General features: G+C 38.4%; 1 protein-coding gene across 6 annotated transcripts in view; it reads right to left on the bottom strand.

Moving 5' to 3' along the window:
• Positions 1-14,227, bottom strand: part of LOC126481181 (Na(+)/H(+) exchanger beta-like) — a 1,115,178-nt gene that overhangs the window by 179,125 nt on the left and 921,826 nt on the right. For 5 of the 6 annotated variants that reach the window (XM_050104755.1, XM_050104758.1, XM_050104760.1 and 2 more), the window contains one exon: positions 13,418-13,526. The gene's annotated coding sequence lies outside the window, so the exon portion shown is untranslated. Of the gene's footprint in view, positions 1-10,786; positions 10,897-13,417; positions 13,527-14,227 lie in introns of those variants that run through there. The other variant, XM_050104759.1, reaches the window with a different exon arrangement.

Here is a 14,227-nt window from a genome sequence, read left to right as displayed (position 1 = left end):
AATGTGTGGTTTTCATGAGCAGTAAAAAGGGCAGAAATGATGTTTTGTTGACCTCTATTCCAGTTTTCTGTACAGGTTCCGGAACTCTCAGAACCGAGGTGATGCAAAAATTTTTTTGATGTGTGTATTATAAACTAAAGCCCCCACTGTGTTTTTCTGTCTTTATGTGAAGGCTTATCTCAGGAACTGCTGGAGGGAATTTGATATAGTTTTCATGGATAGATAGACTGATTCATAGTGAAGGCTTGTGTATATCACTAAATATTATAAATACTTCATCTAGTCATAGATACTTTGTACCATCCTTGCAAAGTCATGGCGAGTCGCTAGTAGATTATCACAATACAATGTTCCATGACTTCATGTGGATTACAATATTTCAACAAGCAATCTACTCATACGTTTCTTTAATATTGCAAATTACAATATCCAAGGTGCTCAGAGTTTGGACTACAATCAAACTGTGAAATGCTGTTGGCCACAAGCTATTGCTTATGGCTGAGTTGGGTTCTTAATGCCAACTAGCTTTCTATAACTCAGCTAAAAACCTGTAGCTTGTCTTTTATTAGGCTTGCAAGGAGAGGCCTGGACTGAAGTGAGCACAAGTTGAAAAAATATTAGAGCTATCCAGAAAGTAACAGATGTTTTTAAATAAAAAATTATCAATACTGAAAAACCAAATTTTATTATATACGTTTTAAAGACATACTGTTAAACTATATAAACTATAAACTCCCATTCAAATTGAGGCACTTATCATACCATGGTACAAGTTTTCCCAGTACCGTCTCTGTAGAACTCTGCTGCCTGTGATCACAACTACTGGTTTATACCAGCATGCAGATCGGTGTCATATCAAAGCATTGTGTAGTGAGCCACGTCTTCATTGTCGGGAAGAGGTAGTAGTTGCTTTGCACCAAATGTATGGTGGATGATTAAACACCTCCCATCCAAAAGCCTGTAGGAACTCTCAGGTACAATTAGCCATATGTGGACATGCATTTTGCACTAAGTTTTCCATGACACTTGTTTTGAATCATCCATCTTAACTTTGGGAGTGTTTGACAACACCTCTCTGAGGTAATTTTTGTGCCATATCAAAGGAAATCGATGAGAATCACTCTCTCAGTGTCCCAAAACACAGCAGCTATGGTCTTTTTTCCTGACAGTGTTTGCAAACACTTCCTTGGTTCCTCGAGATAATTTATGTCCCCATTCTATTGACTGCCTTTTTGTTTCACAATTGACATGCTCCACTCAAGTCTCATCCACAGTTATGATGCAGTCAATAACTTTGTTAATATTTTGTTTGTAATATTTGAGGAAGATTGGTGTTGCGTCCAGTCTCTGTTTTTAGTGGTCTTCTAATATGAGTTTTGGAACCCACCTAGCACAAAATTTGTGGTAACCAATCTTCTCTGCCACAGTTTCAAGTACTAAACTCTGTGAAATTCGGTGGAAATGTTGTGAAAGTTAATTGTGAAATGATGATTTTCATTAATTTTGTCATTGATTTTGATCACCAGTTCATCAGACTCAAGGCTAGGCCTACCAATGTGGTCATCACTGTGAACACTGGTATGCACTATTGCCTCACTTTTATTTCACTCATTATTCCTCTTCCATACACATTGCAAAAGTCATGATAAATTTCGATTGGTTTGCAGTTTTTTTCCAACAAAAACCTAATCAAAGAACATACTTCACAAGTGGTGGGATTTTCTATTGCAGTGCACATTTTAATGTGTCACAGAAAGCAAAGTAGCAGAGACCTAGACCTCTGGACGCTGAAGACGTACTGAGTGTAGGAACATGATTGCACCAAGATGGTGGCTGTAGACCCACTCACTGCCGCAACAGACCAAAATGTCTGTTATTTTCTGAATAGTCCTCTTATATATGTTGGGCTTATAATACTGACTTCTAAACAAGAACCAAAATTAAAAATTGGTCCTCTGAACCTGCAATAAACATTTAATTTAAAACCTATGATAGACATCACAACATGAATGACAATGACACCAGCCTCAGTCATTGATAGAATATTAACAAATATAAATACACTATGTGATCAAAAGTCTCCAGACACCCCCCAAAACATACATTTTCCATATTAGGTGCATTGTGCTGCCACCTACCACCAGGTATTCCATATCAACACCTCCGTAACCATTAGACATAGTGAAAGAGCACAATGGGGCACTCTGCAGCGCTCATGGACTTCGAACGTGGTCAGGTGATTGGGTGTCACTTGTGTCATATGTCCCAGTAATGGACTGCCCTGCACAGATTACCGACATCGTAACATGTGGGAAGCTTATAAGTGCAGGAGCACAAAGAAAAGCATAATGCATTACTTAGCACATTATGCTGTTACTTTGAAAAAGATGAGCCTAAATGAAAGGAGTAATTGGATTATGTCAGGAATAGCTGTCATAACAATCACACTCTGCAGGATAAGCGTCTCCTCCAGAATTTGTCAGACACTACTTTCAGTTATGTGCATCTATGTTGTTCCTGCATGTTTTATAATGTCCTCTAACCATTTAACATTGGCGATTGTCATGGACTTTCTTATTTCTTTAAATGCTGTGAAGAACACTCTTGTCCCATTTACTATCCATTCTTGTGGCTACATGTCCATATCATTTTCATTACAGTCATAATTATGTTTTTCATACTAGTCTATTTCCTGATCAAAACAGTTCCCAACAAGTGTCTCTCCATTGCTCAATGAGGAACCATAGCTTTTCAAGTGCTTTTTGCATCAAAAGTCATTTAAAAACTGAGGGCTGCTATGTGAACCATTGGAGGAAGTTTGTAAGAGCAGAAGCACCAATGAAATTTTAATGCATACGTTATGTACAGGGGTATACCCTGAGAAGGAAACAACCACATATTGAGGCTATTTTAAATGTACAAACAGAATCCAAGCAAAATTATTAGAATAGCTAAGTAACTGATACTAAATACTCTAAACAAACTGAAAGCAACATATGCCATTGTAGGAAAAAATACATGAAAAACATTGTTCACAGTCCAGTCACATTAGTATGACCATCAAATATGTTCAACATCAATGTACAACTACCATTCACACATGGCAGGTGGCAGCACCAGCAGTGGAGGATACATAAAGTACATCAAGGGGGAGGGGTGGGGGATAGAAAACAGTGCAGTCTTTGTTGTAATGTGAAAATGGAGCAATTTACGTGACATACAGGTCACGATCTTGGTTTTTGGGCCAAGAGTGGAAGCATTTCCAAAATGGCTAAGTCTGTAAACTCTTCACCTGCTGTGGTGGTCAAAGTATACTGTGAATGGCAAAATGGTGCTCCCTGAAACTGACACCAAAGCAATTGTGCTGCACCACAGACCATAGACAACAGGAGTAATGACAGATGCACAATTATGTATGGATGACCAGATGTGCAACTCCACCCTCCACCTCAAAAAACTATCCAATCTCCTGCTTTCCCACCTCCGGAAAGGCAACTCACTGACCCTCAACAACCTTTCCAACAAACTTCAACCTCCTCTCATTGCACACAAACCCAGTCTCTCCCATCTACTCAATCTCCCACTTCCAGCTCCACTCCCCCCAAAACCTCAAAATTCTAGTCAACACAATCTGGAACCACAACACCCCAATTCAGTAGTTAACCTTTCCTCCCAACCTCTCTCCCAATCTGAAAACTCTGTCCTATCCAAAGCCCTACTCCCAGATTCAACCAAACAGCCCTCGTCAAAGATTTACTGTCCTACACTCATATTCTCTGCTGGAAATATCACTTTGCCACGAAGAAAAATAACCCTGATCCTATTCCCAATGATCCAACTCCCCAAGACACTATCCAAATTGAACCCTGCCTGGAACAGTTCCGACCTCCGTCACAGCGACACCCACCTCCTCTTCCTCAAAATCACCCTCTCCAAACCTTCCAGGAATTTCTCACTTCCAGCCTTGCCTCTCAATCCTTCTTGAAAAACCTTAATCCTATTCCCAACATCACTACAGCTGAAGCCCAGGCTATCCGTGATCTGAAGGCTGACCGATCCATCATCATTCTTCCAGCGGACAAGGGTTCCACGACCGTGGTACTTGATCATCAGGAGTATGTGGCTGAGGGACTGCGTCAGCTTTCAGACAACACTACATACAAAGTTTGCCAAGGTAATCCCATTCCTGATGTCCAGGCGGAGCTTGAAGGAATCCTCAGAACCTCAGGCCCCCTACAAAACCTTTCACCTGACTCCATCAACCTCCTGACCCCAGCGACACCCCACACCCCTACCTTCTACCTACTTCCTAAAATTCACAAACCCAATCATCCTGGCCGCCCCATTGTAGCTGGTTACCAAGCCCCCACAGAACGTATCTCTGCCTATTTAGATCAACACCTTCGACCCATCCTTCATCAAAGACACCAACCACTTTCTCGAATGCCTGGACTCCTTACCCAATCTGTTAACCCCGAAAACCATCCTTGTAACCATTGATGCCACTTTCTTACACGCAAGTATCCTGCACATCCAGGGCCTCGCTGCGATGGAGCACTTGCTTTCACGTCGATCACCTGCCACCCTACCTAAAACCTCTTTCCTCATTACCTTAGCCAGTTTCATCCTAACTCACAACTTCTTCACTTTCGAAGGCCAGACATACCAACAATTAAAGGGAACAGCCATGGGTACCAAGATGGCCCCCTTGTACGCCAACCTATTTATGGGTCGCTTAGAGGAAGCCTTCTTGGTTACCCAGGCCTGCCAACCCAAAGTTTGGTACAGATTTATTGATGACATCTTCATGATATGGACTCACAGTGAAGAAGAACTCCAGAATTTCCTCTCCAACCTCAACTCCTTTGGTTCCATCAGATTCACCTGGTCCTACTCCAAATCCCATGCCACTCTCCTTGACATTGACCTCCATCTGTCCAATGGCCAGCTTCACACATCTATCCACATCAAACCCACCAACAAGCAACCGTACCTCCATTATGACAGCTGCCACCCATTCCATATCAAATGGTCCCTTCCCTACAGCCTAGGTCTTCGTGGCAAACGAATCTGCTCCAGTCCTGAATCCCTGAACCATTACACCGACAACCTGAAAACAGTTTTTGCATCCCGCAGCTACCCTCCCAACCTGGTACAGAAGCAAATAATCAGAGCCACTTCCTCATCCCCCCAAACCCAGAACCTCCCACAGAAGAATCCCAAAAGTGCACCACTTGTGACAGGATACTTTCCGGGACTGGATCAGACTCTGAACGTGGCTCTCCAGCAGGGATACGACTTCCTCAAATCCTGCCCTGAAATGAGATCCATCCTTCACAAAATCCTCCCCACTCCACCAAGAGTGTCTTTCCGCCGTCCACCTAACCTGCGTAACCTCTTAGTTCATACCTATGAAATCCCCAAACCACCTTCCCTACCCTCTGGCTCCTACCCTCGTAACCGCCCCCGATGTAAAACCTGTCCCATGCACCCTCCCACCACCACCTACTCCAGTCCTGTAACCCGGATGGTGTACATGATCAAAGGCAGAGCCACGTGTGAAAGCACCCACGTGATTTACCAACTGACCTGCCTACACTGTGAAGCTTTCTATGTGGGAATGACCAGCAACAAACTGTCCATTCGCATGAATGGACACAGGCAGACAGTGTTTGTTGGTAATGAGGATCACCCTGTGGCTAAACATGCCTCGGTGCACGGCCAGCACATCTTGGCAAAGTGTTACACCGTCCGGGTTATCTGGGTACTTCCCACTAACACCAACCTGTCAGAACTCTGGAGATGGGAACTTGCCCTTCAGTATATCCTCTCTTCTCGTTATCCGCCAGGCCTCAATCTCCACTAATTTCAATTTGCCCCCACTCATACCTCACCTGTCTTTCAACAACATCTTTGCCTCTTTACTTCCGCCTGACTGACAACTCTGCCCAAACTCTTTGCCTTTACAAATGTCTGCTTGTGTCTGTGTCTGTGTATGTGCGGATGGATATGTGTGTGTGTGTGTGTGCGAGTGTATACCTGTCCCTTTTTTCCCCCTAAGATAAGTCTTTCCGCTCCCGGGATTGGAATGACTCCTTACCTTCTCCCTTAAAACCCACATCCTTTCGTCTTTCCCTCTCCTTCCCTCTTTCCTGATGAGGCAACAGTTTGTTGCAAAAGCTTGAAGTTTGTGTGTATGTTTGTGTGTCTTTCGACCTGCCAGCACTTGCGTTTGGTAAGTCACATCATCTTTGTTTTTTGATAAATTTTTCCCATGTGGAATGTTTCCCTCTCTCTCTCTCTCTCTCTCTCTCTCTCTCTCTCTCTCTCTCTCTCTATATATATATATATATATATATATATATATATATATATATATATATATATATATATATATACACACACACACACACACACACACACACACCAGTTTAAGCTGACTGTTAAAACCTCTCAAGACAACTGGAATCTGAAATAAATAATTTTCATTTTTCTATTTGTATTATTTCCTGTAATAAACATAGAAATCAAAAAAAGATTGAAGAATTTTGACTCAGTGAGAGTTTCAGGATACATAGAATCAAAATATTAAATTAAATAGGCAAATAGAAGAAAACTTAGTCCATCCACCATCTGTTGCTTTTCACAAAAGTGATAAGTGAACAGAATACAATAGAACAGAATCTTTATTTGCTGTTTGGTATGTTTTCCATACAATTGGCTTCATCAGTGTGTTGAATATGTGAAAGCCAATAAAATATAGTTACATAAATATTCATATGCAGGACAAGGAGATACATATGCTAAAACAAGGGCGATAGTAAAATAATCATACATACTGTGGTATTGCACAGTGTTAATATAATAATAATAACAGTAATAATAATAATAATAATAATAATATATTGTACAACATTATTGTATATAAATATGTTTTAACGAAAGTACCACGTAGAAAAAAATTGTGAATGCTTATAAATTATTGTCACACAGATGTAGGGATACTTCATTATGTAATTACTGGCTGCTAACTGCATACCTCCTGTGTATCACTGTTTAGAAACTCACCAGCTTAATAATATGGCATACGTTTGAACCACATTTCTATAGTATGCTTAAAACTATTCATTGGTAGATCATTCACTGTCTTTGGTAGTTTGTTACAGAATTTCAAACATGGGTACTTATAGTTCTTATGTATTAATGCCAGTCTTGTATACAGAAGATCTAGGTTACCGTTATTTTGGGTATTATGGCCACTGACTTGGTATCTTAAGGTAAAATTGCTTCTGTTTTCTTAAGCATATATATTAAACAGTTGTAGATATTCATATTAGACAGTGTCATTATCTTAAGTTCTTTAAAGTGTTTTTGCAGCTTTGTCTTGGTGCTAGATCTAATATATGTCTAACTACTTTCTTCTGGCATTTGAAGATGTTACTTGAACTTACTGAGTAACTCCAAAGTAGTGCTCCATACTGCAGTTGTTATTGAAAGAATGCAAAATATGCAGAAAATAATAATTTTTTTGCAAATAATGTGTTTCAGCTTGTGCAATAGGAAGAGAGTATGAGCAAGTTTGCCACATGGATAATCTGTATGCTTATCACATATGAGTTTTTGATCTAAATGCAATCTCAGTAATTTAACACTGTGTGTGTCTTATTTAAACATCTTGAGGCTGAAATAAATCTCTTCAGTTTTTATTTTATTTATGGATAAAAGATAGGCACTGCACCTGTCACTGCTCATTTCAGTTACTACTTCCTTGTATTCTAAGACATGTAGCTGATTGTCTTGATTTGTAATCAGCATTATGACATCAGCATACCGTATACCATCTATATCATCACATGGCAAGTAATTCTTTGGGAAGCCATTGATATACACAACGAACAGGAAAGGCCCAAGCACTGGATCTTGTGGGATTCCTCTCTTTAATTTCATGAGTGCCGATATTTGGTTGTTTGCCTTTGCTAATTGTATCCTGCTGCTTAAATGTGACTCAAATAGTTGTAATGGCTTATCTACAAGACCATAATATTCTAGCTTTTTTATCGTTATGTAATTTGTGACAGAGTCAAAGGCTTTACTTAAATCCAGCAGTGTTGCACAACTGAGTTTCTTGTTCTCAAATCCTTCATATATGTTACTGAGGAGAAACTCTACTGCTTTTGTTGTTGATAGCTGAGATTGAAAGTGAAACTGGCTATTACTCAGTAATTTATTACTTTCAAAAAATTGTAAATTTGTATATGCATACTGTTTTCTACAAGTTTTCATATAATGGGAACTATTGATATGGGTCTATAATTGTTTGGCATTTTTTTTTCACCTTCCTTATAAATTGGGTGTGTGACTGTCATTTTGAGACATTCATGGAACACACCTTCATTGAGAATATGATTTGCAGATATGTTAGTGGAATCATGATTTCAAAGCCTATGTGTTTAATAATACTGTTACTAACCTCATAGTAATCCTCTGTTTTTGAGTTTTTAAGTTTGTTTATAGGTTTTATGATGTTACAAGAGGTGATTTTTGGCCAAGAGAATTGTTTGGTTTCTGGTTTTAGTTGCTTAAGCAGAGACACAGCAGCTCAACAACTCATAGAATCATTTGTAGTAAATGAAGAATGGGAGCTGTTACTGATTATAAAGTATTTATTAATTGTATTAAAATCTATTAGGACTCTGGTTTTCCCTTTGCCCATATTGATGTCACCTTTTATAATACTACAAGCTGCTTGACGACACTTTGGAACCTGTGATATATTCATAATTTACTTTACATTTAGCTGATATTGTTTCGTATTTGTACAGCTTCTTGGTAATACAGTGTTGCCTTGCTTCCTCACTCTTATTTTTGTGCATAAGTAGCAGGGTCCTTATTTGCTCAAGCTTTGGAGTGGTGTACCACTTGTTAGAATGCTGAGGTTTCTGTCTATTTTGAGGGGGGTGGGGGGAGGGCATCTTTTGTTACAACTGGGCAGTGCAGTGGTTGAATACTACAAAAAAACATCGGTATTCTCCTGTTGATTCTAATTTTTTGAAACTTTGCTCAAAAATCATGTTTTCATTGGGGATCATACCATTATTTGGGCATACCAAATAAATAGTGCTAAAGGGTGAAAACTGAGGTTTCAGAACTCTATTTTTCACTTTAATATGTCCAATTTTGAGTGCTGCAAGTACATAAAGGCACACTATGTAGACACAGGCTACAGACCAGCTACTTTCTATTTGTGTTGTATACTATGAATGAAATGTTAGGTCTTTAATTTATTACTGCTACAATAATTTTCTTTGTATTTCATTATTTCATAGAAATGGCAGACAAATCTTTAATCTGTTAAAGCAACTGGAGCATTATACTTCGTTTCTATCTTACTTCTTAAAAATATTTCCAGACTAGGGCTGGTGCCATTCTGCAATTACAACAGATGTCTGGCAAGCACAGCGAGAAAGTACTGTATAAGCCAGGTATGGGCAAGTAGATCAGATATGGGCAAGTCTTGCACATTCCACGAACATGCATACCTTAAGCCACAGCACATGGCACCAATGGCATTATTGTCTCAATAATGAAATGCTGTACCAATTCTTAAGTCAAGCATTTGTTGCTTATTTCTGTCAGCATTATTATTTAAATAGCACACATTGGTATTCCCATTTTCTATAATAACACAAAATTTCAGATCAATGTAAATCTTACAAATGAAAATTATTAAACAATGGAAAATCCAGGATGGAATGTAACAATGTTACAAAAAGGAAAGTTGCTACTCACCATATAGCAGAGATGCTGGGTCACAGATAGACACAATAAAAACGCACTTCTTTTTGTTGTGCATAAATGAAAATTAGTCTTTTTTTAAAAAAAATGAAAAAAAAAGGTTTATTTAAAAACGAGATATATTAGCATGGCTGCTTGATTTTTTACTTGGTTATTATAAGGGGCGTTCAAACAGAAACGAGCCAGAGGCATAATTACAGAAACCGGTACCTGTATGTTAAAAGTATTGACCCTGGGTGTTGAGACACTTGTCCCACAGTGACACAAGGCAGTGAATGGCTGTCTCATAAAATTCATGGGGCTGCGATGTTAACCATTTCCACACATAAAGCTGGACATTGTCGTCTGAGGTGAATCATTTGCCTCTATGCTGATGTTCTTCTTTGACCAAGATGGCCCCCTTCTGATTCACTTTCTGCAGCACAGGACAACAATGAATGCCCAGCATTACTCACAAAGCTTGACTGCCCTTTGCCAAGCGATCAAATGAAAATGACCAGGCAATCTCACCCGTGGAGTCATTCTGCTCCACAAGAATGCAAAGCCCCATATGGCCAACACTGTCATGGCACTCCTGCAGAAATTCAAACGGGAGGTTCTCGGCCACCCTCCATACAGTCCAGACTTCTCTCCCTGTGATTACGCCATTTTTGGTCCCCTTAAAGGCTCTGAGGGGCAAACAACTCACCTCAGATGATGATGTCCAGCTGTAAGTGTTAACATCACAACCCTGGGAATTTTATGAGACAGCCATTCACCACCTTGTGTCACAGTGGTACAAGTGTCTCAACAGCCAGGGTCAATACTTCTAACATACAGGTGCTGGTTTCTGTAATTATGCCTCCAGCTCATTTCTTTTTGAATGCCCCTTGTAGTAGAAAACAAAAACATCTTTTATAACTGTGACCAAACAAATACTGAAAAATATGAGTTTTTCAGAATTAAATTTACTGGTATCAGTTTTAATCAGTCACATTTTTCCCATCTCTACCTCAAAAAGACATTTTATGTAATAAAGTGCAAGCTTGTATCCTTAAAACTGGAACATCCTGATCTAAGGGTACTAGCACACCAATGGGTTACTGCACCAATAACAAACACAGAAGTCAAGTATCAAGAGCAACCCAGTATGTACCTGTAACAAAAAAAAGTACACACTGTTAATACTATGTGCCTTTGAAGATACAATCCTAAACCGACCATTATTCCTACTACGTATATATGATTTATAATCTGCCACCTGATACCAAAAAGGTATTAAATTTGCAGATGATACTTACATTTTAATTAGGGGATGCCTGTAGATGAACAAGAAAATGAAATAAAAATCTGTATACCACATATCACAGAGTGGTTTCCCATCATCCGCCTAATCATAAATAAGGAAAAGATGATTACCAAGCATCGACATACTGTATAGACAAAGAGTCTTTGACTCCTACCATTGTCATATATGGTAAATGACTATCAACTACAAATGCCACAAAATTGTTTGTGAAGTGGACACAGGAAAATTGAAAGTGGGGAACAAGCATTTCCTCTTCTATGCTCCTAAATTTTGTATGTTATATTGTTCATAAAGAAAATTATAACATTGAAAAGCAGCTAGTACAAAAAATAAAACCATCTTATGATCACAATATTGTTTTTTGTAATATTATTAAATAGCATCTGGATTTTCCATTGCCTCATGTTGCCAAACAAACACAGGCTATTTTGGAATTGTCGAAGTGGGAAGTGCTAGACCACCCTGTGTATAGTCCTTGAGTTCCTGTGATTTCCATGTTTTTGGGCCACTCAAGAAACACCTCTGAGGGCACCACTGTGGGTCAGATGAAGAAGAGCAGCAAGTTGTGACAGGTTGGTTCCATACTCAACCCAAGCAGTTCTTCTTCCAGGGCATTCATCATCTCCAGCCAAGGTGGGATAAGGCCTCAACAACCATGGTGATTATTACACCTCTATCCAGTAATAAAGTCTGTATCCTATAGTTGATAAATAACTAATGTGAGAGAGTTGGATTGTTTCATTATGGTATTAGTCTTCTGTGTGCTATATATGGTTAATATATATTTAATTACTATTGTTAAATATTGTGAGAACCTATGACTCTCCACTATTATATTACTTTCCTATCTACAGTATAAACTTAAGCAGTATCTAGTTAGTGTGTGAGCCATTTAAAAAAGAAAAAAACTGAAGCTTTCTAAGCCACTTTTTATTACCATCAGTATGCACATCTGCATCTGGTTTAGACAACAAGGGTTACTGCAGAAAAATTTAATTTACCCTATTAATAAATTTGTAACATTAACAAAAAGTACTTAGTTTCCAGTCATGTAAATTCACTGAAATGGTACAAAACTCTGATGAGTATCCTTTATCTAAATGAAAAACCATTCTGAAGCATTCTGAAGAACTTAACCAACTGGAAACTTGAGAATTTTATGTCAGTTCAGCCCTAGGAAAGGCAATGGGATCATAGCCATAATATTATTTGCAACACGTTATCCTATCATTCTCATCGCATACTGACTTCTCCTGTATGTTATTGTACCCATGTGCAGGTCAAAGTACAAACTTATTTGTTTCAAGTTGTAATGAACCATGACTTAAGAACTCATTTTTCTAAAATCCATCCACTCTGATAGAATCTGAAATGATGCAATTTTCAAGTGTTTGAAAGTAAAACAATTATTTTTTCTCCTTGAGTATAGTTTGGATCAGACAAGTTATCAATCAATTATTCACCTAGGGAAGACATGCATATAATCACCTAGATAATTCATTGTCTCATATGAATTACAGATTCCCAGTACCTTGTCATCAACAGTGTCAACTAGTTCCCAGCATTATGGAAGGCATGACATCAGCAGCTGTATGGTCAATCAAATTATCCAATAAACTGCAGAGAACTGTTGAAGTTCCAATATTAATTTTCTTTATTACTTGATGACTTTCTTCAAGCCTAAGCTCATTATCAAATCATACAATAACTGTGCAATAACATACATTACAACAGCCACATGACTGTTCATATTAGTTAAACATATCTTGTAAAGCCATACAGAGCTGAATTTCATTCACGTAAACTGAAGGAAGTTCAGCCTTATACTGTCCTGCAAGATGTTTTTAATTAGAATGAACCATCACGTGGCTAGCATAACATATATTATTGCATATGTCATTTGATGGTAGTCTGTAATTTATTGCATAATATCATATTAATAATGGTGTTCACTTTCAATAGGTATTAGCAGTGTGCATCTATTTTGGTGGTTCTCATTCCCAGCCGTCTTTACTGATTTTTTTCAAGGAGAACTTTTTGCAGGTCTCTGAACACCAAGTTGCATGAATCGGATGTTTGTGACCCTACATATGTTTCATAGCTGATTTCCTGCATTCCATGTGACACAATCATGCTCATACTCACATTAGAAGGATAGTCCTGATGATTAGGCTTGTGAGTATAAACTAGTTTGAATAAGAAGGTGTATCACAAAGCAATAATGAAGAACTGAAAGTATACTGATAATGATGCAGGAAATATACAAATATGCAGATATAAAGTTACATTTCATAGGTACAGAATACTGGTCACGTTATTTTAAAGAAAATTTACCTGTTGAATACAAGTCTGAAAATAAACTTCATAACTTCTTGGTTGATATGATTCTTGTAGACCATCAGTTCTTTTAGCAGATGTTCAGCATTAACTTATTGGAATAATCCTACAAAGATAAAGAAAACACATATTTTTAAAGAAATAATGAACTACTACAAATTTATCTAGCCAGTACTGGCTACATTTACAATTCTCTTGAAAAGAATATAATTTTAAATAAATATAGTAGCTTTCACATGTACATTTATGCAATTCTGTTGCTACTTTTCCTGTTACTTGATACTCCTGAAACACACAAGCAATTAAATTTCCATTCAAAATGTCTCAGTATATTCCGAGTATGTTTGCTTCCTCCATCTGTCAAGGTAACTGGACACACACACACACACACACACACGCACACAAAGCAAATTTTTTCTCCCAGTGTTGCTTCCCAAATGCCCAAATTGAAATAGGTAGCAGTCTCAGCTGTTGTGAGTGGTGACGACATGGAAAGGGTATGGAGAGAGGAGCAGAACAGGATGGGCCTATAAAGGATTGTGGTGTAGTGAAATATGCAGGTTAGAGAGCTGCTTAGAGAAATATTAGGAAAGGGAGAGTGCAGGGAGAAGGGGGAGGATTGAAAGTAGGATAAAGAAGTAAGAAATAGAAACAGCAGATGAGCTAAGATGGAGTAAAATAGTAACAGAGGTGAGACAGAAAGTTACTCTCTGCCTGCACTTAAATATTTTTTATATTCTTCTTGCTTCATTTGTCATATGTTATTTTGTTGACAAGGCAGCACAATTCTTTCAATTCACGATCCCT

The sequence above is a fragment of the Schistocerca serialis genome, chromosome 5 (genome assembly GCF_023864345.2).
Source record: "Schistocerca serialis cubense isolate TAMUIC-IGC-003099 chromosome 5, iqSchSeri2.2, whole genome shotgun sequence".
Classification (NCBI taxonomy): Eukaryota; Metazoa; Arthropoda; class Insecta; order Orthoptera; family Acrididae; genus Schistocerca; species Schistocerca serialis.
This window is presented reverse-complemented; position numbering and strand designations above follow the sequence as displayed.